General features: G+C 61.0%; 1 protein-coding gene across 6 annotated transcripts in view; it reads left to right on the forward strand.

The window, feature by feature from the left end:
* The window catches only part of AHDC1 (AT-hook DNA binding motif containing 1), a 58550-nt gene that overhangs the window by 23058 nt on the left and 11332 nt on the right, over positions 1-24160 (forward strand). The window contains exon 1 of one of the 6 annotated variants that reach the window (XM_069875535.1): positions 8717-8936. The exons of the other annotated variants lie outside the window; for them this stretch is intronic. The gene's annotated coding sequence lies outside the window, so the exon portion shown is untranslated. Of the gene's footprint in view, positions 1-8716; positions 8937-24160 lie in introns of those variants that run through there. 6 annotated transcript variants of the gene reach the window in all.

Below are 24160 nucleotides of genomic sequence, written 5' to 3' on the forward strand. Positions count from 1 at the left end.
GCTTGAGGACCAGAGAGGGATGGGGAGCGATGGCATCACCGCCCCGAAGCTCTGGGTTCTGTGGGGACCCCGTGGGTTCAGTGGGGCCAAGGATTTGGGGTGGTGCATGAAGAGATACCCTCCTGCTGCTGGAGGTGGGCTGCGCTCCAAGCCGGCCCCTCGTGGCACCGGCAAAGGGTCCCGCTGGCCTGGGGCTCGGGGTTGCACCTGCGAGGGGCTAGTGGGGGCTGTGCCGGCTTCGGATTCATCACCCGCCGTGCCAGGTGCCGCCCGTCCCCGAGCAGCCCTGGGGAGCGGCCGCCCAGGCTTCCAGCGCCGTAAAATGGTGGCATTGGAATAAAAGAGGAAACCCTCCCAAAACCACCAGCACAAGGAGGGGGATGAGCTGCTCCCGCGCCCCAGCCTGAGCTCCCCTGGCTTTGCAGGAAAGGAGAGGTGCACAGGCACCATGGAGGGGACAGAAATGTAGGGGGCAGGAGGAGAACCAGGGCCTTGGAGGCAATCTTCCCCGGGTGAGGCGGTGCCGATGGGCGAGGCAGTGGCTGCCATGGTGCTGGGTGCCAGGGTTGGCTGCGTTTCCGCAGCCGTGACTCCCGCAGAGAGCGGGACGCGTGTGCGCGCACGCGTGTGCATACGAGTGTGCGCGCAGGCGGGAGGAATAATTAGTTCCTACTATAGCACTTCTCACTCAAAGTGCTTTTTAAAAGCCTCCATTCATTAGTCTTCACGGCTCCCCTGAGGTGCCGTGTCCTGGTTCTCTCCCCATTCCGACTCCCCACCTTCCTTGGAGCAACTGGGGATCCTGAGCTGGGGAAGGGGAGGGTGATGCTGTCAGCAGATGTGGAGACCTTGTAAAACTCAAGGATGTGGCAGCAAGGGGCTTGGAGACCATCCTGATGTCCCCCATCTGGTTCTCTCCCCACTTTGACTCCCCACCTTCCTTGGAGCAACTGGGGATCCTGAGCTGGGGAAGGGGAGGGTGATGCTACCAGTAGATGTGGAGTCTTTGTAAAACCCGAGGACGTGGCAACAAGGCTTTTGGAGACCATCCTGGTCTCTCTTTTGGAGACTGTCTGGTTCTCTCCCCACTTTGACTCCCCGCCTTCCTTGGAGCAGCTGGGGATCCTGAGCTGGGGAAAGGGTGGGTGATGGTACCAGCATATGTTGAGTCATGAAACCCAAGGATGTGGCAATGGGGCTTTTAGATACCATCCCAGCATTCCCCCATCCCAGCATTCCCCCATCCCAGCGGGGCTGATGGGGCATTGTGAACACATGGGAGTTGTTGGAAAGTTCCCGTTGAGGTTGAGCTGTGCCGTGTTCGGGGCACCGAGGAGAGTGGGATGGTGGGGAAGAGCCGTGGGTCCAGTGGGTGCCACCTCCAGCTGCACCCAGGGCGAGCGGTGCCCCTCACCGAGGCGCCAGGGAGTGGCGTTGTGGTCCCCGTTTCCATGTCACCCAGCGTGTGCTGGGTTCCCAAGGGTCACCAGGCATGAGGACAGAGGATGCTGGAAGGTACCAGTGCTGCTCAGCCCCAAACCCAGCATCGCTGCTGGGCTGGGGAGCGCGGGTGCCCCCGTAGGGGCAGTGGGACCAGAGGTGGGTGGGCGCTGGCGGAGGGCCTCCTCTGCAAACCCTAACCTTATTTTCCCAGGTCCGACGCCAGTTTCCATGGAAACAGCCGGGAGCAGAAATGGGAACCAGAATCCAGAAATGCGAAGCCTCGAGCTCCCGTTTTGCCTTCCTGGATTCCCGTTCCCTGCGATGCTGGCCGGGTGCTGGCTGAGGGGCACCCACGGTGCTCCCACCGTCTCGGGGTGCACCCCAGGGGCTGCAGCATCCGTGCGCGGCGCGAGGGGATGTGGCGTGGGGTGCACGGCCGTGTTGTGCAAGGGGATATTGCAGGCAGCACCGTGCACGGGCAAGTTCAGACAACATCTGCGCACATCTGGATGGTGCGCAAGGGCTGGGGGGGTGATGTTGACGTCTCTGCGCTCGTGCGTGGACGCATGCGGTGTTTAGGTGTAAAGCGGGGCGTAGGCGCAGTGTGTAGCAGGCACGTGTGCTCTGGATGGTCAGTGGTACTGGTTTGCACTGGGAGGGCCCCAGTCTTGTGGTGTTTTCCGGTCCCGTTCCTGCTCTGACCTCCCCATCCCTGGGATTTGAAGGCAACAGGAGGCGATGTCCCTGCTCATGGCAAGGGGTTGGAACTGGATGGGCTTCAAGTTCCCTCCCAACCCATCCTGTGATTTTATGACCCCAGCAGCCTGGAAAGGGGCAGCACCCATCCATGGGGACTTGGGTGCTGGGTGCTGCACGCAAACCCAGGCACGTGGCTGTTAGGGGAGAACCTGCTCAGCCCCCCAGGGCTGCTCCGGGCAGCTCAGCCCCCCCAGCCAAAGTGGAGCCTCAAGGGACACGTTTGTGCTGTGCTGTATCATGTCCCTCCAGCTTGCGCCATCCGTGCTGCCCACTGACCTCCGTGTTTGCATGCGCGCCTCGCACACGCGTGTGCAAGCCTCACCCTTAGGTGTGCGGTGACATGTTTTGCTTGTGGAATTGGTGTCAGTGTCCATGGAGTGGGACATCAGTGTCCCCAACCCATTCTGGACAGTGATGGGGACCACTCAGTGCCATCCCTGCTACCCGCTGACCTCCATGCCTGTGCAAGCCGAGCCCTTGTGTGTCTGGTGATATGTTGTGCTTGTGGAATTGGCATCAGAGTCCATGGGATGGGACATGAGTGTCCCAAACCCATCCTAGCTGGTGATGGAGACCACTCAGCACCATCCCCGCTGCCCACTGACCTCCGTGTGTGTGTGCTTGCCTCACACGTGTGTGCAAGCCTCACCCTTAGGTGTGTGGTGACATGTTGTGCTTGTGGAATTGGCATCAGAATCCGTGGGGTGGGACATCAGTGTCCCCAACCCATCCTGGCTGATGATGGGACCGCTCGGCGATGTCCCAGTGCCAACTGGCGCATCCTTCCAGCAGCATCGCCCTGCTCCCCGCAAGCCGCTTTCCTCAGGCTCCCAGCATCAGGGCTATGGGATCCCATCCCCATCCCTCTCTCCTGTCCTCGGGGGTGCCGACCCCACCGTGGTGCTGCCTTCCCCTCCCCGTCCCGCGGAGCCGTGGGCATCGCCGCCGTAATACATCATTTACAGACGGACAGGTATTAAGATACATTATGGATAACTCACAGAGAGAGACGCTATTAATAATACAGACACATACAGAGGGAAGAAAGTGCACACTTGATTTCCATGTTGCTACCAGGAGTTGTGAGGCTGGCTCTGGCTGCCTCTTCCCACACGTGACTGCAACACAGTGGGTAGCTGACAGCCCAGAGAGCCTGGCTTGGGGCCAGGAAAAAGCAGAAAACACAATGTCTGTGCATATCCTCTCTCTTAAAATAACACTCCAACACCGTCTGAGACGAATTAAAATAAGATCAGCAACGGTCTCGCGGAGAGAGGAAGACGAAGAGGGGAAAGGCAGGCAGGGGAATGGCCGAGGCTTGCGCGGCTTCAGCCCTTTTGGGGGAAGGAGAAAGGGGGGTTTGTTTTGCAGGGTTGGAGTTTCAAATAAAGAGGTTGAAGGAGAAAGAGGAGGCCAAGAGGGAGAAGCAGATCCCTGGCGGGGAGGGGAGCGATGCCGGCGGCGGTGTTGGCCGTCCAGCACATGGCTGGCCTTTTGGAGAGGAGCCGCGGCAGGGCGGGGGATGCGAGCGCAGGCTGCATGATGGAGAGCATCAGGAATTTCCTGCAGCTGAGGAACACACCAAATACCAGAATGCAAGAGCGAGCAGAGGAGAGCAGGGTGCCGGCGAGGGAATGAGGAGTGGAGGGGGGATGCGGAGGGCTTGAAATAACCCGCAGGGAGGGCAATGGGGTTGGGGGGAACCTGGCGCTTTGGGGCTTTTTCCATCGCTTCGCCTTTCTTTTTCGTGCTGCTGCTTTTGGAGGAGGTGCCCCGTGGCGCCGTCTGTGCCCACAGGCTCCTTGCCCTCCCTCCTGAGTTGGGGTTTGGGGTATTTTAGGGGTTTGACATCTTCCCTCCCTCCTTTCCCTGCTGGTTTCTGGCGCGGTGCCGGACGCAGGGATGGGTGACGACGGGGCGTGGGGACAGGGCTGCGTCCCACACGTCTCGCTTGGGGCCAAATCCGGGATGGAGAACAGGCACATCCCTGCGGGACGGAGTCACGGGAGAGCGGGGACCCCACTGCGCCCCAAGGAGCCGCCTCAGCGCCTCCCACACATGCGATGAGTTTGCCAGGTGCCTCTTGGCCAAGCCCCTGCGTTCTCCCTGGGCCAGGCTGGGTTAAACACAACAACAAGCCCCAAATCCCCAGGCAGGCTGCGAGCCCCTGAGGCCAACGTTGCATCCAGGTGCAGCTCGACCTCTCCCTCCTCCTCGGCCACCCCCGGCTCCCCCCTGCATCCAGCTCCTGGCTGCAGCCAGCCCCAGCTCCCCCGGGGATGCTGGGGGGCCGGAGGGGAGGGGGGATCAGAGGGGGCATCTTGCAGTGCCTGATCCAGGTAGCCAGAAGGTCGCACTGAAAATCTGGAAGTGGAGTTGGGAGCTCAGTAGAGCAGTGAAATCCGTCTTGCTTTAGGGCAGAGAAGAGGAGGAGGAGGGAGAAAGATGCAGCAAAAGAGAGCAGGAGGGAAAGGGGCTGCGTCTCTCACATCTTGGGGCGCTGGGGATGCTGCGCCCTGCGTGGGGCTCTGCCAAGCGTCACCGTGAACAGAGTCAGGGGTGTTTGAGGGGGATGAAAAGGAGCAGCAGCCCCTGAACGAGTGCTGGATGCTGAATTCTTTACAGCCCCTTCCCCAAATGCCTCCTGTTTCCACCGATTCCAGGCCACGGCATCCCTGGCATCGTGGGGCGAGCGAGAGCGGTGACCCACACCTGCCAGGGCCCCGCCGGGGATGGAGATGCTGGGAAAGGGCTGAGCTCATTAGCAGGCTCCAGCCTCCCCAGCACAGGGGGTCAGAGAGCAGCAGCCCGGGGCGAGAGGCGTGGGGAGTGGGGCTGGAGGCGCTTTGTGTGGGCTTCCAGCCCCCCTGAGCCATCCCAGCTCCTGCCACGCTTGTCCCCAAGGCTGGGGATGTCCCCAACACTGGGGAGGTGGTGACACTGGATGGGGATCTAGCAGAGTGGGGTGGATGCAGTGTTTGGGGGTCCCCAGAGGTTCCCCCAACCCAGTCTCCACCCTGCTGTGGATTTTCCTCCTTCTCCCCCTCTGCAAATCACTCGTGTCTTTTGGTGCAGACCATCAGCTCTTGGTCTGGGTGCAAGGTGGGTGGGGACATGGGTGCTCAGCCCCTCTCTGTCATTCCAGCATCCCGTCCCTTGGAGCTGGGGGTCTCCAAACCCATTGCGTGCGGGGAATCCATCCTGGTGCTCTCACCAAGCAGGCAGCAGCCCTTGGATCTCCACTGGGGCTCAGAGAGATGGGGCTGCGAGCTAGGGGGGTTCAGGCATTCCAGGACTCCTTTTTCCTGGCTAATGAACCTGGGGACAAGGGGCTGCCATGCCCAGTGTCACCCTGCATGGGCAGGAGACACCAAGAACGTGCTTGCCCCAAGGTTGGGGTGTTTCTCGTTAGGTATCAGCTGCTAATTGGCCCTTTTTCAATGGGGAGGTCCCTTCCCTCAGGTGCTCCTCTCCAGATCTGCCCCATCTGGTTTGTTCTCATCATTTTTGGGTGGGTGCTTGGCATAAATGCCCCTTGGGCACCTTGGCTTGCACCACAGGCTCCAGGCACACTCCTCCACCCCCTCTTTGGCTGAAGGGATGGGGAGAGGGGTGGGATTCATAGAATCCCTATGTTGGAAAAGACCTTTGAGATCATCAAGCCCAACCGTACGTCAACCTGCCCTTGGGATGGGGAGAGGGTGGGATTCATAGAATCCCTACATTGGAAAAGACCTTTGAGATCCTCAAGCCCAACCATACGTCAACAATTCCACCGTGTAAAACCCTCCCATCAGCTCCCAAGGTGCCCTGATCTCCCCCTGCCCACCCTGGACCCCCCTCCCCACCCTGTGCTTGGGGGATGGATGGTGGGGAGGCCACCGGCTGCAGGGCTTGGGGGACGATACTGGCTGGAGCGAGTCTGAACCTGGCATCTGTCGAATGTCACCTTACCCAGACAGTCTGTGCTTCCCTGTCTCCATATCAACCGTTCTGCTCCAGCCACCTGCGGGGGGGTGGCAGGGAGCGCCTTTGGGGAGGAGGAGAGCTGGCTTTGCCTCTCGCGCTCGCCGCTCTCGCTCACCGCAGCCTCCCTTTTCCCTCCCCACGCGCCCCCGGGGTGCGAAGCCCCAGGCTAGAAATGGTGGCGCAGGCGCTAACCGATGCTCCTCCAGCCACTTGGGAGATGAGGAGGTGACCCCGGTGCTGGTGGCTCACACAACCCCCCAGATTGCATCATCTGGCTCCGCCGTGCCTCAGTTTCCCCTTGTTGCAGCCAAAGGACGTAGCAAGCCCCAACCTGGGTTGGTGCCCCTGTTCCTTACTGAGCCCCAGCACAGCTGCGGTGCAGGAGGGATGCTGGGGCTCACTCCACCCCAGCTTCAGCGGCAAGGGCCTCTTCCAACAGCTCCGCACATTCCCCCGGACTGTCCCTCTTCCCTGCGACCAGATGTTCTCGCCCTCCTCCTCCCCCTTCCATGGGGTCCAGGCCAGAGCCAGCTCTCTGGGATGGACACCGCCTGCTGGCATCCCTCCTCCTGCTCTGCACCTGGACAGCAGCCGGGGACAAGGGACAACTCGTGGTGTCCTCCCATGTGGCTCTGGCCTGGCTCCCAGTGCTTCCCAGTATCACCAGTTAGGCTGTGACAACCCCAAATGCAGCGGGGAGCTGAGGGTGGCCGGGGCTTCTCAGTCACATCTGTGTGTGGGGCAGCACTTTGGGGACAGGCTTGAAGCACCAGGGCTTTGTATTTGGGGGGTGCTTGAGTATTTGGGGGGATTGTGGAGTATTTGGGGGATGCTGGAGGGTTTGGGATGATTCTGGAGTGTTTGGGAGGATTCTGGAGTTCTTGGGGGATGCTGGAGTGTTTGGGGGGATGCTGGAGTATTTGGGGGATGCTGGAGTGTTTGGGAGGATTCTGGAATATTTGGGGGATGCTGGAGTGTTTGAGGGGATCTGGAGTGTTTGAGGGGTTCTGGAATATTTGGAGGATGCTGGAGTGTTTGAGGGGATCTGGAGTGTTTGAGGGGTTCTGGAGTATTTAGGGGATGCTGGAGTATTTGTGGGGTTCTGGAGTGTTTGAGGGATGCTGGAGGGTTTAGGGGATGCTGGAGTATTTGTGGGATGCTGGAGTACTTGGAGATGCTGGAGTATTTGGGGGGATTCTGGAATGTTTGGGGGATGTTGGAGCATTTGGGGGCAATGATAGAGCATATGGGGACATGCTGGAGCATTAGATGAGGATGCTGGAGCATTTAGGGGGATGCCCGAGTATTCAGTGGGTGCCGGAGCATTTGGGAGGGGATCCTGGAGCATTGGAGGAGGGGGTGTTAGAGCACTAGGAAAGACGCTGGAGTGTTTAGGGTGGGGGTGCTGGGTATTTCGGGGTGCTCTTAGCCACCTACCCCAGCACCGGGACAGGCAGCGGAGCTGAATTCATGCTGGTGGTGCTGCAGGAAGATGGATTGGGACAGAGCGTGCGTGAGCATGTGGGACCCTCATGGGACATGGGTGAGGTGCTGGGCTGCGTGGCTGCTGCTCTCAGGGCTGCATGGATGCTGCTGTCGAGGCTGCATGGATGTTGCTCTTCATGCTGCATGGATGCTGCTCTTGAGGCTCCATGGATGCTGCTCTGCATGCTGCATGGATACTCTTGAGGCTGCATGGATGCTGCTTTCAGGGCTACATGGATGTTGCTTTCGAGGCTGCATGGATGTTGCTCTCAGGGCTACATGGATGTTGCTTTCGAGGCTACATGGATGTTGCTCTCAAGGCTGCATGGATGCTGCTCTCCGAGCTGCATGGATGTTAGTCTTGAGGCTGCATGGAAGTTGCTTTCAAGGCTGCATGGATGCTGCTCTTCATGCTGCATGGATGTTGCTCTCAAAGCTGCATGGATGCTGCTCTTCATGCTGCATGGATGTTGCTCTCAAAGCTGCATGGATGCTGCTCTTCATGCTGCATGGATATTGCTCTCGAGGCTGCATGGATGTTGCTCTTGAGGCTGCATGGATGTTGTTCTTCATGCTGCATGGATGCTGCTCTCGAGGCCACATGGATTCCTCTCGCACTCCAGCAGGAATTCTGTCCCAGCCGCGCGCTCCCGAGGCACCTTGGGAAGGCCTGGGGAGCCCAGCAGGCAGGGATGGACGGACAGACAGCCAGGGACAGACACAACCGCCTCCTCTCTCAGCCATGCACGGCGGCTCCTGCGAGTGTGTAATTTCACCACAGTGCCTAAACGAGGGACAGAAGTAAATTGACCTTTTAACCCGTTTTCCTACCAGGGGGATTATAGCCTGTTTCCTGTGAAATCTCTCCAAGAACTGGCTCCATCCTGCTGGTGGAGGGGGGGTGGACACGACACCCACCCAATGCCGAGTGGGGGGCTTTAATTTCCCACCCCACCCACCACCAACTCGCCTTTCCCACCCCATCCCATCTCCCACCTCCAGCACCGCGCGAGTCTTCGGGGTGCATTCGGCAACCTCAGGAAAAACCAATGTGGAAAATTGCTGGGAGGAAGGAACCGAAGGCGGAGAGTGATAAATATTGAAAGGGTGGGATTTCGATGTAGGCTGCAACAGCTGTGCCGGTTACAGTGTCACACTATCTCTCCACAGGTTTACTGACCCATTTCCATTCACACGGCTGCCAGTATCTTAGCAACTGCAACAGTCCCCCAAGAACAGGCATATTGCCTGCTATTAGTGACTGCTGCAACTGTGTCAAGGTTAGCTCTCTCCCTCCAAGCCCTGCCGGGTTTGTTTTTCGCCCAAAGCCAGCACAGGCTGCTCGGTGACATAGCCCCCTCCCCAACCCCGGCACTCGTCTTGGGGTTTTGGGCGTTCATCCCTTCCGCAGCGAGGCTGGCGTGGTTGGTGGGCGATGGATGGGATGCAGGGTTGGGCGGTGAGGTAGATGGGGATGCAGGGTGGGGTGGTGGGATGGACAAGGAAGGGTGATGGAGTGGATGGGGATGGGTGATGGGGTGGCTGGGGATGCAGGGATGATGGGTGGTGCAATGGATGGGGATGCAGGATTGAGCGGTGAGATGGATGGAGATGCCAAGTTAGGTGATGAGATGGAGGCGGATGTAAGATTGGGTGGTGGGATGCAGTGGGATGCAGGGTTAGGCAATGGGATGCAGCAGGATGCAGGGTTAGGTGATGGGATGGATGGAGTTGCAGGGTTGGGTGGTGGGATGGAGTGGGATGAAGGGTTAGGTGATGGGATGGATGGAAATGCAGGGTTGGGTGGTGGGATGGAGTGGGATGCAGGATTAGGTGATGGGATGGATGGAGAGGCAGGGTCGGGTGGTGGGATGGAGTGGGATGCAGGGTTAGGTGATGGGATGCATGGAGATGCAGGGTTGGGTGGTGGGATGGAGTGGGTTGCAAGGTTAGGTGGAGATGGATGGGGGTACAGTGTTGGTTGATGAGATGGCTGAGGATGCAGGGATGGTGGGTGGTGCGATGGGTAGGGATGCAGAGTGAGATGGATGGAGATTCCCAGTTAGGTAATGAGATGGAGGGGGATGTAAGGTTGGGTGGTGGGATGGAGTGGGATGCAGAGTTAGGTGATGGGATGGCTGGAGATGCAGGGTTGGGTGGTGGGATGGCTGGAGGTGCAGGGTTGTGTGGTGGGATGGAGTGGGTTGCAGGGCTAGGTGGAGATGAATGGGGGATACAAGGTTGGGTGATGAGATGGATGGGGATGCAGGGTTGAGTGGTGAGATGGAAGAGGATGCAGGATTGGATGGTGGGATGGGTAGGGATGCAGGGTTGGGTGGTGGGATGAATGGTGGGATGGACAGGGCTGTAGGATTGGTGGCGAGATGAAGGAGGATGCAGGATTGGGTGGTGGGATGGATGGGGATGTGGCGCTCCATGCACTGGGGGATGCCGTGGGGAGCAGGTGGTGGTGTGGGTACATGGTGCATCCCCAATAACAGGAGCAAGGTCAGCTGGTGGGGTGTCACCGTCGCCCCTGAGAATCACCAAGCCCCAGGAAGGGACTGGGGGCTGCGTGGATCTCACCTGGGGTGTCATGAGTGGGGTCAGCCTCAGCCTGTGCCCTCGGGGATGGGTCAGGGGACAGCATGTATCTCCTGGGTCCACAGCGGCACCAGGATTCTTAGAGGAGGAGGTGTGCGTCCACGTGTGCTGGCAAAGCCTGGCACCACTGTGCTTAAACCAGCCCATGCAGGGAGGGAAACTGAGGCACGGGCACCCACCAGGCGGGCAGAGCACCCCATCACCCAGCTCTGGGGGGGGGGGCTTCGCTTGCTGGGACCTCATGGCCCGCTCTGGGCTGCACCCCTGGGTGAGGAGCAGCGAGGTGGGTGCGTCGCAGCCCCCCCGCCCCGTGCCGGCAGCGCTGCAGACAGCAGGCTCCGCACCAGCACGGCTGCGGGGACGGCTGAGAGGGAAGCCACAAAAATGATTTAAGGGGCTGGCGGGATTGATTTATTAAGAACAATTAAAAGCGCTAAATACGCTTAGCTCAGCCAGACGCCGAGCAAGGGAGCCTGGGGGGGATGAGACCTGTCTGCTGGAGCCGGAGGGCGAGGCTGGCAGCGGGGGGACCTGTGGTGCTTTGTGGGGGGGACGCGGTGGCACTGGGCTGGGGCTGCTGGGGAAGGACGAGGGTTCAAGGGCTTGGCTGAAAGGTGATGTGATGGGGGGCATCAGCCTGGGGCTGGGTGTGCACCCAGGGGTGGGTTTGCATCCAAAGATGTGTTTGTCCCAGGGTTGCATCTACATCGAGAGATGAATTTGCACCATGGGGTGGGATTGCATCCAGGGTGGAATTTGCACCATGGGATGGGTTTGTATCTAGGGCTGCATTTGCACTCAGGGATGGGTTTCCATCTAGGGATGAATTTGCATCCAGGGATGGGTTTGTATCTGGGGCTGCATTTGCACCCAGGGCTGGAATTGCATCCAGGGCTCCGTTTTCACCCAGGGAAGGGTTTGCACCCCAGCTGGAGGGCACGTGGTGGGGTGCCAGGTAACTGGAGGTCCCTAAGCTGTGCTGAAACTCGGCTGGTGCCAGGTGTGGGATGCCCAGTATGCCCAGGAAGCCGTACTGGGCAGGGTGTTGCTGCTGCAGCAGCGGTGACTTTGCCACGGTGATGGTTCCGTGTCCCCCCTGAGCTGCTGGGGTGCCAGGATTGGGCTGTGTCCTGCGTCCTCCCAATCCCTGTGGCTGTCTGCAGTGGGATCACTGGTTTTGTACCCGTTCCCCAGTGCAGGGCAGGATCCGTCCCCTCCCCTGGGCTCAGCGGGCTGGGCGAGCACTGGGGCAGTGGCTGGGGACCTGGGTGATGCTCCGGGATGTGGGGATGAGGAGCTGGGCTGCCTTCCTCCACTCTCCCTCTGCCACATCCCAGTGCTGTCAGGATGTTTGGGTTTTCATGTTCGGGTTCCGATCCCCCACGCCACCTCCCCCAGTCACCCACGTCCCCATCACCGCGTGTGACCCCAGTGCCGTGAGCCACTCTGGACACCTCCAGCCTCACCCAGGAGGCATCTGAGCACTGAAAACCGTGGTACTGGTCCCCTCACTGGAGAGGAGCCATGGGAGCTGGGAAAAAGGGAGCTGGGAAAGATGCTGAATGGGAACAAAAGGTCCATGGGGCGGCTGGCAGGGGTTGAGCGGAGCTGGAATCTTTCTGCTGACCCTGCTCCGGCTGCCCTAGCCCCAGCCTCCCCTCCGCCACCCCCACCCGCTGCTGCCGACGTCAGCGCTTCCCGGCAGCGCTCCCAGGTAGAGGAGCTGTCGGGGAGGTGGAAAAGCCATTTCTGCCTCTGCCCTGGTGCTCACATCTCCACCAGCAAAGCCTCCTGGGGCAGGGGGGGTGCTCGCGCCTTGTCCCTGTGCGTCATCCCAGGGCCACGTGCCCTTTTCCCATGGGGATGCGTGGAGAGGTGGAGTGCGGGATGGGTTGGGTGGTGGCCGTGGCCTGGGTGCCGTGTCCTCTGCTGCCTCTGCCCACACCCCACACTGGTCACTGGGGAGGCCTGTGGGGCCAGTGGCCACGGATGGAGGTGACCAGGGATGGAGGGGGCTCTGGATGGAGGTGACCAGGGATGGAGGGGGCTCTGGATGGAGGTGACCAGGGATGGAGGTGGCTGTGGATGGAGGTGACCAGGGCTGGAGGGAGCTGTGGATGGAGGTGGTTGTGGAAGGAGGTGGCTGTGGATGGAGGTGACCAGGGCTGGAGGTGGCCAGAGATGGAGGTGACTCTGGATGGAGGTGGCCAGGGATGGAGGTGGCTGGGAGTGGAGGTGGCTGTGGATGGAGGTGGCTTTGGATTGAGGTGGCCAGGGGCGGAGGTGGCTGTGGATGAAGGTGACTCTGGATGGAGGTGACCAAGGATGGAGATGACTGAGAATGAAGGTGACTAAGGGTGAAGGTGGCCTTGGCACTGCCAGCATTTGCCTCCATGCTCCTGCTTGGCCAAGCACTGTCACAACCACAGGCAGCGAGGACAAAGCCAGACCCTGTGGGGCAAGGAGAAGGGCTGCCTGGGGTCACCCCACTGGCCGTGGTCCCCAGCTGGGATGCACCGGGGTCCCTGTAGCTGCACTGGGGGCAGGTGGGCATGTGACCATCAAGGTGACTTTCAAGCGGGTTGGTGACAGAGGTGACACCGACCCCGGGGTGCTCGGCAGGAGGTTCTTGGGTGTCCCCTGCCTTGGCAGCACGCCCGCCGCCGGCTGCCCAAGGGTTAACGAGAGTTTGCTGCTCCTGCAGACAATTAGTGACATCTTTGCTGACAACGCCACACTGAGCTGCTTTGCCTGCTTTGCCGCCTCCCCAGCAGCACCAGCCTGGCCGCCCCCGCGCCCCGCGTGGCCCCCCGCGCCACCGCCTGCCTCCGCTGCCCCGGCCGCGCCATCCAGCCCTGCACCTCGCCCCGACGCCTTTTTCGGCAGCAGCAGCACAATTGCAATCCCGAGCAGCGCAGCCGGCCTCCCCTCGCTGCCCTCTGACCCGCTGTTGCTGTGGAGACTGCATCCCACGTAGGATTACTGAGCTGGAATCCGCAGGCTCCCAACTCCCCTCGAGATCCAGACGGGCGCTGCCGTCCCCCCCTGCCCACGGTGCCCGCGGGGAGCCTGCCTGCACCAGCCAGGGTGGAGGTGGTGGCAGCAGCGCTCCTGGGTGCCCTGCTTGGCGTCCGTCACGCGGTGATGCTGCCAAAGGTGCCACGGTGTCACCGTGAAGCCATCGGTGACCCCTGGCATCTTCGTTCCCCAGGTTGCCGTCACCTGAGCATCATCTGCCACCATCTCTGCATCCCAGAGGGGTGGGGAGAGGGGCGAGGGGCTGGTGGGAACCCTTCCCCAGCAGCCCAAAGCTCCCCGAGGAGGTGGGTCCATCCCAAGCAACCATCCCCAAACCACATGCCCGTGGGTGACAACAGGAGCCACCAACCCCCGGAGCACCCGTCCCCAAACCACACGCCCATGGGCACCCAGAACCTCTGGGGTGACAACAGGAGCCACCAACCCCCGGAGCACATGCCCATGGGCACCCAGAACCTCTTGGGTGACAACAGGAGCCACCACCACCTCCTCGAGCCCCCCGCGCCCCTGCGCTGGGGGAAGGGATGGGTGCAGGGGGGGGAGCGGAGCTTGTTTGGGGAGCTCTGTGGGCTGGGTTTGTGTCTCAGCATCTCTGCCTGCCACCCGGGGAGGCAGGAGCTGAATTAATCGCGATCAATTAGTGCTGCTTGCAGTCCCCAGCTTCCTCCCTGCACCAGCTTTGTGCTGTTGCACCCAGCGAGGGGGGGCTCCAGCATCCCCAGCATCACCCAGGTGCCTTTGGGGACCGCAGCCCCTCCGGACCCCTTGGGATGGGGACAGGGGGTGAACGGGGCATCCCCCAGCTCACGTGGGCACCCGCTGCCATGGCAAAACATCCGTGCCATGAAATCAGAGAGGGATGATGGGGAGGGGATGCACTAAACCCCTGGAAGCTGGGTTGGCGCGGGATGCTGCGGGGCGCGGAGCGAGCGGTGGGCTCCTGCAGTATACTGCAGCAAATGCCCCTGCAATCTGCATCCCAACGAATCCCACCTTCCTTCCCCCGCAACGTGCTGCCCTGGGCTACAGCTAATCTATTGTGCGCTGGGCTGCAGCCAGCACAAGCTGCAATACAGTAAATCCTTCTGCAGTATCCTGCAAGGGGACCGAGCCCAGCCGCAGCCGCTCGCCGCCTGCCAGACAAAGCCGGGGGGCCCCCACGGGGATGGGGCGCAGGGGACAGGGACGCCGAAGGGTGCCAGGCACCCCTGGCTTCGTGCGGGTGAAGCTGGGAGGATGCAGCCCCAGAGCAGGGTGGGAAGTTCTCCAGGGAGTTTGGGGAGCCCCCTCGCCACCCACATCCCCACCGCGGGACAGGGAGATGCTTCGTCCTCTGCGCCCCGAGAGCACGGGGTTGTCCCCTAAACCCTCTCACCGCCAGGGTCCTCGCAAGTGTCCCAGAGCGAAGCAGGGGTTTGTATCCCTGCCTTCTCCCCATGCGAGGTGTAAGCTCCCTCATGCCTCAGTTTCCCCACTGGCGCAGCACCCACCAAGCACCTCATCCCCCTTCTCCAAGGGGGTTCTGGCACATGTGAGCCCCGCTGCCCTTTGCCAAGGGATTTTGCTTGGATACTGTCATTATCGTTATTATTACTATTATTATTATTATTGTTATTATTATTGGGATGTTGGTGGGGCTCTGCGGCTCTGCCGGACCCGTCTTTGGAGAGCGAGGCATCCTTCAAAGGGAAGGCGCTCTGTCACCGCCCCACAGCAGCTGCGTTCTCCTCAATTAGAAGAGGTAATGAAGCAATTTATGGGCATCTACAAAGTGATGTGTGAGTGACAGGCTGTGTACGATCCGCGCCGGGGCTCTGCCGACAAGTTGCGTTCTTCCAATTTTAATGGAAAGCTCCCTGGCGAGGAGGGGGAAGAAAAAAAAAAAGGCGCATGTAGAGGTGTGTGAGCCCTGAGGCTCCTGGGTGGCTGGAGCAGGGATGCTGGTGGTTGTGGCTCTGGGTGCCCTGATCCCCTCCAGGACGTGTCGTGGCCCAGCCACTGCGTAACCGGAGCTGGAGGGCAGCTGGGTGGGAGCGGAGCTGGGGGCTGGGGTGGTGCAGGACGCCTGGGTCCTCTGGGAGAGTTGGCTGCAGCTCCCTGTTTCCATCCGCGCTCCAGGCACAGCCCGTCCTGCTCCTGGTGTCCCCGTGTCCCCGCCACGTATCGCGGCTGGACCCGGTTGCTTGCCCTCCACTAACACCTTTGTGCCATGTAAACGTGCTGAGTTTTTGGGTGCCACCACAACCTCTCAAAGCAGAAGGATTTGGGAGTTTGGATCCTCCTCACCCTCTGCATCCCTGCCGGGGGCCAGGAAGATGCTCCATCCTCTGCACCCCATGAGCACGAGGTTGTCCCTAGACCCTGTCACCACCACGATCCAACGTGAGCATCCTGGTGTGACATAGGGGTTTCCATCCCTGCTTTCTTCCCATGCACGGTGCAACCCTTCTCGTGCCTCAGTTTCCCCACCGGCGCAGCACCCACCAAGCACCTCGTCTGCTTTCCGTTGTGTTTAGGGGATGAGGGCAAAACCCACCATGCCCCTTGACAGGAGCTGTTGATATCCTCCTGACAGGAGGAATGGTTGGACTTTGATAGGAATGGTTGGACTTTGATAGGAACGGTTGGACTTTGGTGGGAATGGTTGGACTTTGATGGGAATGGTTGGACTCGATGACCCGGTGGGTCTTTTCCAACCTGGTGATTCTGTGATTCTATCATCCTCGCCGTAGGTGCACCAACCTGTGCACAATCATCCCTTTGGATGCACCCATGTGCGCACGATCCTCCCCATGGGTGCACCCACGTGTACAAAGTCTTCTCCATGGATCCACCTACGTGTGCACAAAAAGTCTTCTCCATGGATCCACCCCCGTGTGCACAATTGTCCCTATGGGTGCACCCACGTGTGTACAAGCCTCTCCATGGGTGCACCCACATAGTGCACCCGCGTGTGCATGATCCTCCCCAGAGATGCACCTGCGTGTGCAAAGCCTTCTCCATGGATGCACCCCTGTGCGCACAATCATCCCTATGGATGCACCTGCACGTGCAAAGTCCTCCCTGTAGGTGAAGCCACATAGTGCAGCTGCGTGTGCACAATCCTCTCCCTTATAGGTGCACCCACGTGTGCACGATCCTCCCCGTGGATGCACTTGCGTGTGCAAGATCCCTCTCCGGGGTGCACTCGTGTGCACAATCTTCTCCCTGGGTGCACCCACGTGTGCACGATCCTCCTCATGGGTGCACCTGAGGTGTAAAGTCTTCTCCATGGGTGCACCTGAGGTGTAAAGTCTTCTCCATGGGTGCACGTGCATGTGCACAATCCTCTCCCATGTTTATACCTCTGCACAACCACCTTGTGCACGCTCAGCCCCGTGCACGCACACGCCTCTCCGTACCCATCATTGCAGGTGCATCCCCTCCGTGCCAACCTCTGTGCAGGTTCTGGGGGGCAAGGAAGGGGGGCAGCCCCATAGAAGTGGGGCTCCACCGCTCCCCCTGTGCCCCGGCACGCTGGCATCGTCCCCAGTGGCTCCCACAGCCCAGCTCGGCCCCAGCCGGCCCTGCACCACACTGCATCTCCCAGGAAACAGGATCTGCAGCCAGGAGTTTCCGCTCAACTCCTGTGTGCCTCCCACAAAAAAAAAAAAAAAAAGAAAAAATGAAAAAAATAAAAACGAAGGGGAAAAAAAGAAAAAAGGAAAAAAAAAAGAAAAAAAAAAAGAAGAAAAAACCCACCCTGCCACCAGCCCGGCTGTAAATCCTGCCCAGCCCATTCTGCTTTTCTTGTCTAGCCAGTTTCTAAAATTGGCCAAGGGAAGGCAACCGGCTGCTCCCCCCCTGCCCGGACCCCCCGGTCCCCACCTGGCGCGGTGTCGGCACCGCCGGGCGCAGCGCTGGTGCCACAGGCTCGGCCGCTGCACCTGGATCCCCCTGCACCATCCCCAGCCGTGGGGTGGAAGTGGGTGGCATTGGTGGCGGCCAGATTTTGGGGTGCCGAGTGGGTGCTGGGTGGCTGCTGGGTGGCCCAGGACCCGCGTGGGCACACGGGGAGCATCCCCGCATCCCAATGAGCACCCCTTTGCCGGCCTGGGCAGCCCCCCAGCCCCGGCGGCGGGGGAGCGTGGCTGTGCCGAGCGAGCCTTCGGCATGGGCACGCGTCCATCTGGCGCCTTCCAAATGTTACTGGCCTCGCAGGATCCCGGATCCCGCTTGGTGTTAACCCGCAGCGCGCCACGGCTGGGGACAGCGGGGAGCTCAGGGTCCCCTCTGTGTCCCCGTGGGGTTCCCCAGTGGGGTGTTGGGGGGCTGTCGAGCCACCCTGGGTGCCCCAGGTGTGGGCAAGGGATGGAAACCCCTCTGTGCCAGGGTGGCCATGGGTTTTATGTGACCTGGCGTGGCTGGCACTGGGCAGGGACACGCTGGGGCTGTGACTCATGCTGTGGGTATAATAGGGAGCCCGGAGAGTAGATCCTTGGCCGTCTGCGCAGCCTCGAGCCTGCTGAAACTCTGCGGGTGCCTGAGGAACGTTTACCACACTGGGGCGAAGCACCCCGTGGCATCACTCCAACAGCCGTCGTGCAAAAATTTGAGTGCAAAGCACCGCGTGGCATCGCCCCAACATCCATTGTGCAAAAATATGGGTGCAAAGCACCCTGTGGCATCGCCCCAACAGCTGTTGTGCAAAAATATGGGTGCAAAGCACCCCATGGCATCACCCCAACAGCTGTTGTGCAAAAATATAGGGTCAAAGCACCCCGTGGCATCACCCCAACAAGCATCATACAAAAATATGGGAGCAAAGCACCCCATGGTATCACCCCAACAACCATCGTGCAAAAATACCAGCCCCCCGAGAAGCCCCCGGCGTGGCACCCTGAGGGATGGGTGCTGGGGTGCGTGTGCCCCCCCCAAGCAGGGAGAGGGCAGGGGAGGGGGCCAGGCTGGCTGCTCGCCTCCCGCGCCGGCTCGTCGGGGCGGGGGAACAAAGCTGGCACCAAGGGAAGCAGCTAAATTTAGCCCGTTTCCCTGCTAGCTCTGAACTGCAGCTCTGGGCTCCAGCCGGCCGAGGTGCCACCGTCGCTGCAGTCCATCTGTCGAGCGGTTTCGCCTCCCCTCGGCCCCAGCACCACCGCCTGCCCCCCTCCGTCCTCCCAGGGGGGTCAGACCCCTCTGGGGCCAAAGGGGTTGGGGTGGAAGAGGGGGATGCGTCCACTCTGGGTGATGCTGGGGCTTGGGGGCACCTGGGGATGGAGAGGAGCGTGGTCGCCCCATCCATGGCTGCGCCCACTGAGGCCGTGGTGGAGCAGAAGAGCGGCTGGGCATGGAGAAGTGGTTTCTTGCAGGGGAGGTGGTTGCAGGGGAGAGGATCGCAAGGGAAAATGGTCGTCTGGTCATTGAAGGGAGGTGGCTCTTGCAGGGGAGGTGGTTTCTCCTGAAGGAGATGATCGTTGCAGGATGGATGGCCCTTGTGGGGGAGATGGTCCTTGCAGGGGAGATGGTCCTTGCAGGGGAGATGGTTTCTTGCAGGGCAGATGATTTCTTGCAGGGCAGATGGTTTCTTGTGGGAGAGATGGTTTCTTGCAGGGAACATGGTCCTTGCAAGGGAGATGGTTCTTGCAGGGGAGATGGTCCTTGCAGGGGAGATGGTTTCTTGTGGGAGAGATGGTTTCTTGCAGGGGAGATGGTCCTTGCAAGGGAGATGGTTCTTGCAGGGGAGATGGTTTCTTGCAGGGGAGATGGTTTCTTGCAGGGGAGATGGTCCTTGCAAGGGGGATGGTTTCTTGTGATGGTCAATGCAGGGAGATGATCATTGCAGGAGGGATGGCTCTTACGGGGAGCATATCCTTGTGGGGCAGATGGTCCTCGTGGGGCAGATGGCCGTTCTGGGGCAGATGGTCATTGCTGGGGGGATGTGGTTGCGCAGGAGATGGTTGTTGCAGGGAAGGCAGCTCTTGCAGCAGGAGTAACGGGAGCCCATCCAGGCATCCCCGTTCCTGCCCGCCTCGAGGGCACCGTAACGCGTTACAGGGCTGAGCGCTGAACCCACCAAGGGTCCCAGCGGCTCCACCGGGTTGGTGATGGGTTTGCCTTGCTGCAGCACTGGGTGGTTTGGGGGATGCCAAGACCTGCAGGTGCCCCCTGCTTAGAGCCCGGTGGTCCCAGAGCCCCCTCCCCAGTGCCAGAGTGGGTGTCCTGAGCCTGTCCTGCAAACCTGGCACCTCAGGGTGCTATGGGAGGGGGGCTCCCAGCCCCACATCCCCATAGGGCCACGTCTCCTGGTGCCTTTGCCCCACACATTTCCCAGCACCATCTCCCAGCAGCTGCACCCCATCCTGACACCACGTCAGGGGGACGTGTTCTCCCACCAGCACCCTTTGGAGACCCCAAAGAAACTTCTGCTCTGGCACCCGACGGCCCTGCAAAGGGAACCAGCAGTCGAGCAGCTCGCCTGGACCCGTTACCTAAGATGAAGCCCAGGAGCCATCTGCTCCGTCTCCTAATTACCAGCGAGGGCATGGAGGTGGGGGGGGATGTGGTGACGGATGGGTTTGAACTGCGGTGGGAGCGAGGTGACAAGCCAAGGAGGGGTCGGGGATGCCTGCGAGCACCCTGCAGCCCTGCCCGCCAGCGCTCTGCGCCCTGGCACCCATCTGTGCCCACCCCAGCTCACACCCTGCTCCCAACCGCTGTGCAGCAGCGTCCTGGGGCGGTGGGACCCCAAGGTGGGTGGGTGGGCTGGGGGCTGAATGTGATGCTGAATTGGTGGTGAGGATGAGGATGGGGGGTTCTAGGGGGGATCTCAAAGCCCTCCTTGTGCTGATGGGTGTCCCAGATCCAGAGCTGGGCAGGATGCCTGGTGTGTGGGGTGCAGGCAAAATGGTGAGGGGCAGGGAGGATGAGGAGGGAGAAGGACCCATGTGCTTTGAGGTGAGGGCTGTGATGGTGAATCGGTGGTGAGGATGAAGATGGGGGGTTCTAGGTGGTATCTCAAAGGCCTCCTGCTGCTGATGGGTGTCCCCATTCCAGAGATGTGGGATGCAAGCAGGGTGAGGAGGGGCAGGGAGGATGAGGAGGACCCATGTGCTTTGGGGTGGGGGCTGTGATGCTGAATTGATGGTGAGGATGAAGATGGGGGGTTCTAGGTGGTATCTCAAAGTCCTCCTGATGCTGATGGGTGTCCCCATTCCAGAGATGTGGGTGCAGGCAGGGTGATGAGGGGCAGGGAGGATAAGGAGGACCCGTGTGCTTTGGGGTGGAGGCTGTGATGCTGAATCAGTGGTGAGGGTGAAGATGGGGGGGTTCTCCTGCCTTCCCAACCCCCCAGTACAGAGGAGGTGGCCAGAGGGGGTGCAGGGGGTGGTTCTGGCTGGGGAACACGGAAACCCTGGGAAAGCGCCTGCCAGGAAGCTGTCACTGGAGGGGATTTTCCATTGGTGTCAGCAAGGCAGGATGGGCTCCAGGGGGACTCAGGGGTGGGGGGGGCTGGGTGCGTGTCAGCGAGCAAGGGGGGTGCAGGGGCAGGCTACGGAGAGGACAGCTTGGGGGGTGCAAGGGAGGCATCTTCCCACTGCCCCAGGTGTGTGTGTGCACGTGCAAGGGAGCTGCACCGTCACTGTGCCCCTAGGTGTGCGTGTGCAAGGGAGGGAGGCAGCCCCAGCCATGCGTGAGCGTGCAAGGAAGAGGCCCCCCCTCAGCAGCTTGTGCAGAGATGGAAGAGGGATACCCCGTGATGCCACCTCGTGTGCGTGTGCAAGGAGGAGACAGCTCTGAAGCACCTCAGAGTGCGTGTGCAAGGAAGGGATGCCTCAGCCCTGCTCCAGCTGTGAGTGAGTGTGCAAGAGGCACCCCCACAGCAGCCCCAGGCTTGTGCAGAGGTGGGAGTGGGACACGCCGTGATGCCACCTCGTGTGCGTGTGCAAGGGGGAGGCACCTCTGAAGCTCCTCAGATGTGTGTGTGCAAGAGAGTGGAGCCTCAGCCCTGCTCCAGCTGTGTGTGAGTGTGCAAGAGGCACCCTCGCAGCAGCCCCAGGCTTGTGCAGAGGTGGGAGTGGGACACACTGTGATGCCACCTCGTGTGCGTGTGCAAGGGGGAGGCACCTCTGAAGCTCCTCAGATGTGTGTGTGCAAGAGAGTGGAGCCTCAGCCCTGCCCCAGCTGTGTGTGAGTGTGCAAGAAGCACCCCAACAGCAGCCCCAGGCTTGTGCTGAGGTGAGAGTGGGACACCCCGTGGTGCCACCTCGTGTGTGTGTGCAAGGGGGAGGCACCACTGGCAGCGCCCCAGACGCGTGTGCACACACAGGGACAGCGTGTGAGGACAACGCGGGTGTCACACACCCCTCCGCACCCCCATGGGGTTACATCTAGGGCCACCCCGACCCCCTCCGGGACACCGTGTCCCCCGCGCTGTCCCCGCGGGCAGCTGGCCTTGGCGCGCAGGCGGGGTGGGAGGCAGCGGCCGGCGTGTCCCCATCTGGGTGGCGGCTGGCGGTGGCATCTCCGGCCCCACCCTGATGCCTGGGTGGCCTGGGACCCACGTCGGCGTCTCGCGGGGCCACCCCGATGCCAAGCAAGCCCCTTCGTGCCCCCTTTTTCCACCCATCCTGGGGGTCCAAGCGCCAGCATCCTCCGGGGTCCCATGGAATGGGGGACAAACACCCTCCCGGTGCCACCCTCGCTGCCACCCAAGCGGGAGCCTGCGTGGAGGTGGAGGGGCCACGGCGCTCGCCGCCAACCTCTGTCAAAGCCTGCAACCTCTGTCAAAGCCTGAAACCGTTAAACTAATTAAAGCTTTGCAGCAGCAGGATTAAGCCCGGGCAGGGGAGGTGGCGAGCCCAGGTAGTCGATTAGTTCACCAGCGAGGATATTGGATTTCTGCGAGGCGAGTCAGCAGTCTTCGGGGGCTGTTATCTTTGCAGGGCTGTGGGGTCAGGAGGTGGGAAGCGGAGGTGACTGCAATTTTCCCCCCCCCTCCCTTCTTCTCAGCCCCCCAGCATCATCGCTGCGTCTCCCCCGCCTGCGGCGCCCATCTCCCTCCTTCTCTCACTCTCCTTCGCCTTCCTTCCGTCCTTCCTCGCTTGTGTGGTCTCGGCTGGTGTTTTGTAACCGGCGAGGAGGGAAAAAAAATAATAAAAAAAAAAACAGGGGAAAAAAATAAAAAAAATTAAAAAAAAAAAAGAAGGAAAAAGGCCCTACCCCTGGCGAACGAGCCAGGAATGGCGAAGTCCGGAGAGCCTAATGGGAAACATGTGGCAGCTGCCTGGGGCTGAGCAGGGAGGTGAAAGTGAGCGCAGCCGTGCGAGAGCATCCCAGCGCTTCCCCCCGCAGCCCCCTCCCCAGCACCGCCCAGGGCCAGGCTCCTGGCCGGCGCCCCATGGGGCTGGGGGGAGGTGGGGATGGTGGGGGTGGATGTCGGCGTCGTGTGGGGATGGGGGGTGATGTCCATCCCCGTGGTGTGGAGATGGAGGTGGCTGCCCATCGCCATGGTGTGGGGGTGGTGGGTGGTACCCATCCCCGTGGTGTGGAGATCGTGGAGGTGATGCCTATCCCCATGGTGTGGGGACAGTGGGGGTGGCTGTCCCCATCGGGTGGGGATGGGGGATGATGCCCATCCCCAAGGTGTGGAGATAGTGGGTGATGACCATCCCCGTGGGGTGGGGATGGGGGATGATGTCCATCCCCATGGGGTGGGGATGGGGGATGATGTCCATCCTCATGGTGTGGGGGTGGTGGGTGATATCCATCCCCATGATGTGGAGGTGGTGGATTATGCCCATTACCACAGTGTGGGGATGGTGGGTGATGCCCATCCCCATGGCGTGGAGATCGTGGGTGATGCCCATCCCCGTGATGTGGAGATGGTTGATGATGCCCATCCCCATGGTGTGGGGATGGTGGGTGATGCCCATCCCCATGGCATGGAGATCATGGGTGATGCCCATCCCTGTGATGTGGAGATGGTGGATGATGCCCATCCCCATGATGTGGCCATGGTGGGTGATATCCATCCTGGTGGTGTGGAGATGGGGGTTACTCCCCAACCTCATGGTGTGGGGATGGTGGGTGATGCCCATCCCCATGGCGTGGAGCTCATGGGTGATGCCCATCCCCATGGGATGAGGATGATGGGTGCTGCCTGTCCTCCTGGTCGGGTGTGCGCTGGGTGCTGGGTGCTGCCCATGCCCATGGCGTGGTGGGTGCTGGATGGTTGGGTGCAGGTGATCCCCGCTGTGGAGGTGGCCGGATGGCAGCAGTTGGACCTGGGCTGGGGTAGGAACACTAACACGTCTCGGGGCGCTTCCCCCACCTTGTCACCGGCCACGTGGAGCAGTTCTGAGAGCAGGAGCCTGGCACGGGCCAGCGTGGGGTACGAGCTGGCTGGACACGCAGCGGGGATGTGCCCATGGCTGCACTCCAGTGGGTGCCACGCACCCCTTGGAGACCCCAGCGGTATCCAACGCATCCCCAGCTCCATGGTCACGCAAGAGGCCACCAGTGTGAAGATGTGGGTCCCTGTCCCACCGCCTTGTCCTCCCAGTTCTCCCTGTCGAGCCGTGTGCGGCAGGGTTCTGGAAACCCTCCCGTTTGCTTCCTTCCTGCCTGCCTCCCCTCCAACAGCTCTCGGGCACGTTAGGAGCTCCAGCAGAGACCAGACCAGTCTTCCCAGCCCATATTTTTCCTGCTCCACGTTGCCCTTGGTGTAACTCTACCCGGAGAGGTGCCCGCGTTCCTCTCCGTGCCAGCTCTGCACCCAAGGGCTGGCGGGGGAGACGAGGAGGGAGGGAGGTGGGGGGGGGATGCGGATGGACTGACAGGTTTGAATTCTCTTTCCCTGCCTTGTTGATAAGTTGTCACGCTA

The sequence above is a fragment of the Phaenicophaeus curvirostris genome, chromosome 23 (genome assembly GCF_032191515.1).
Source record: "Phaenicophaeus curvirostris isolate KB17595 chromosome 23, BPBGC_Pcur_1.0, whole genome shotgun sequence".
In the NCBI taxonomy this organism is placed as follows: Eukaryota; Metazoa; Chordata; class Aves; order Cuculiformes; family Cuculidae; genus Phaenicophaeus; species Phaenicophaeus curvirostris.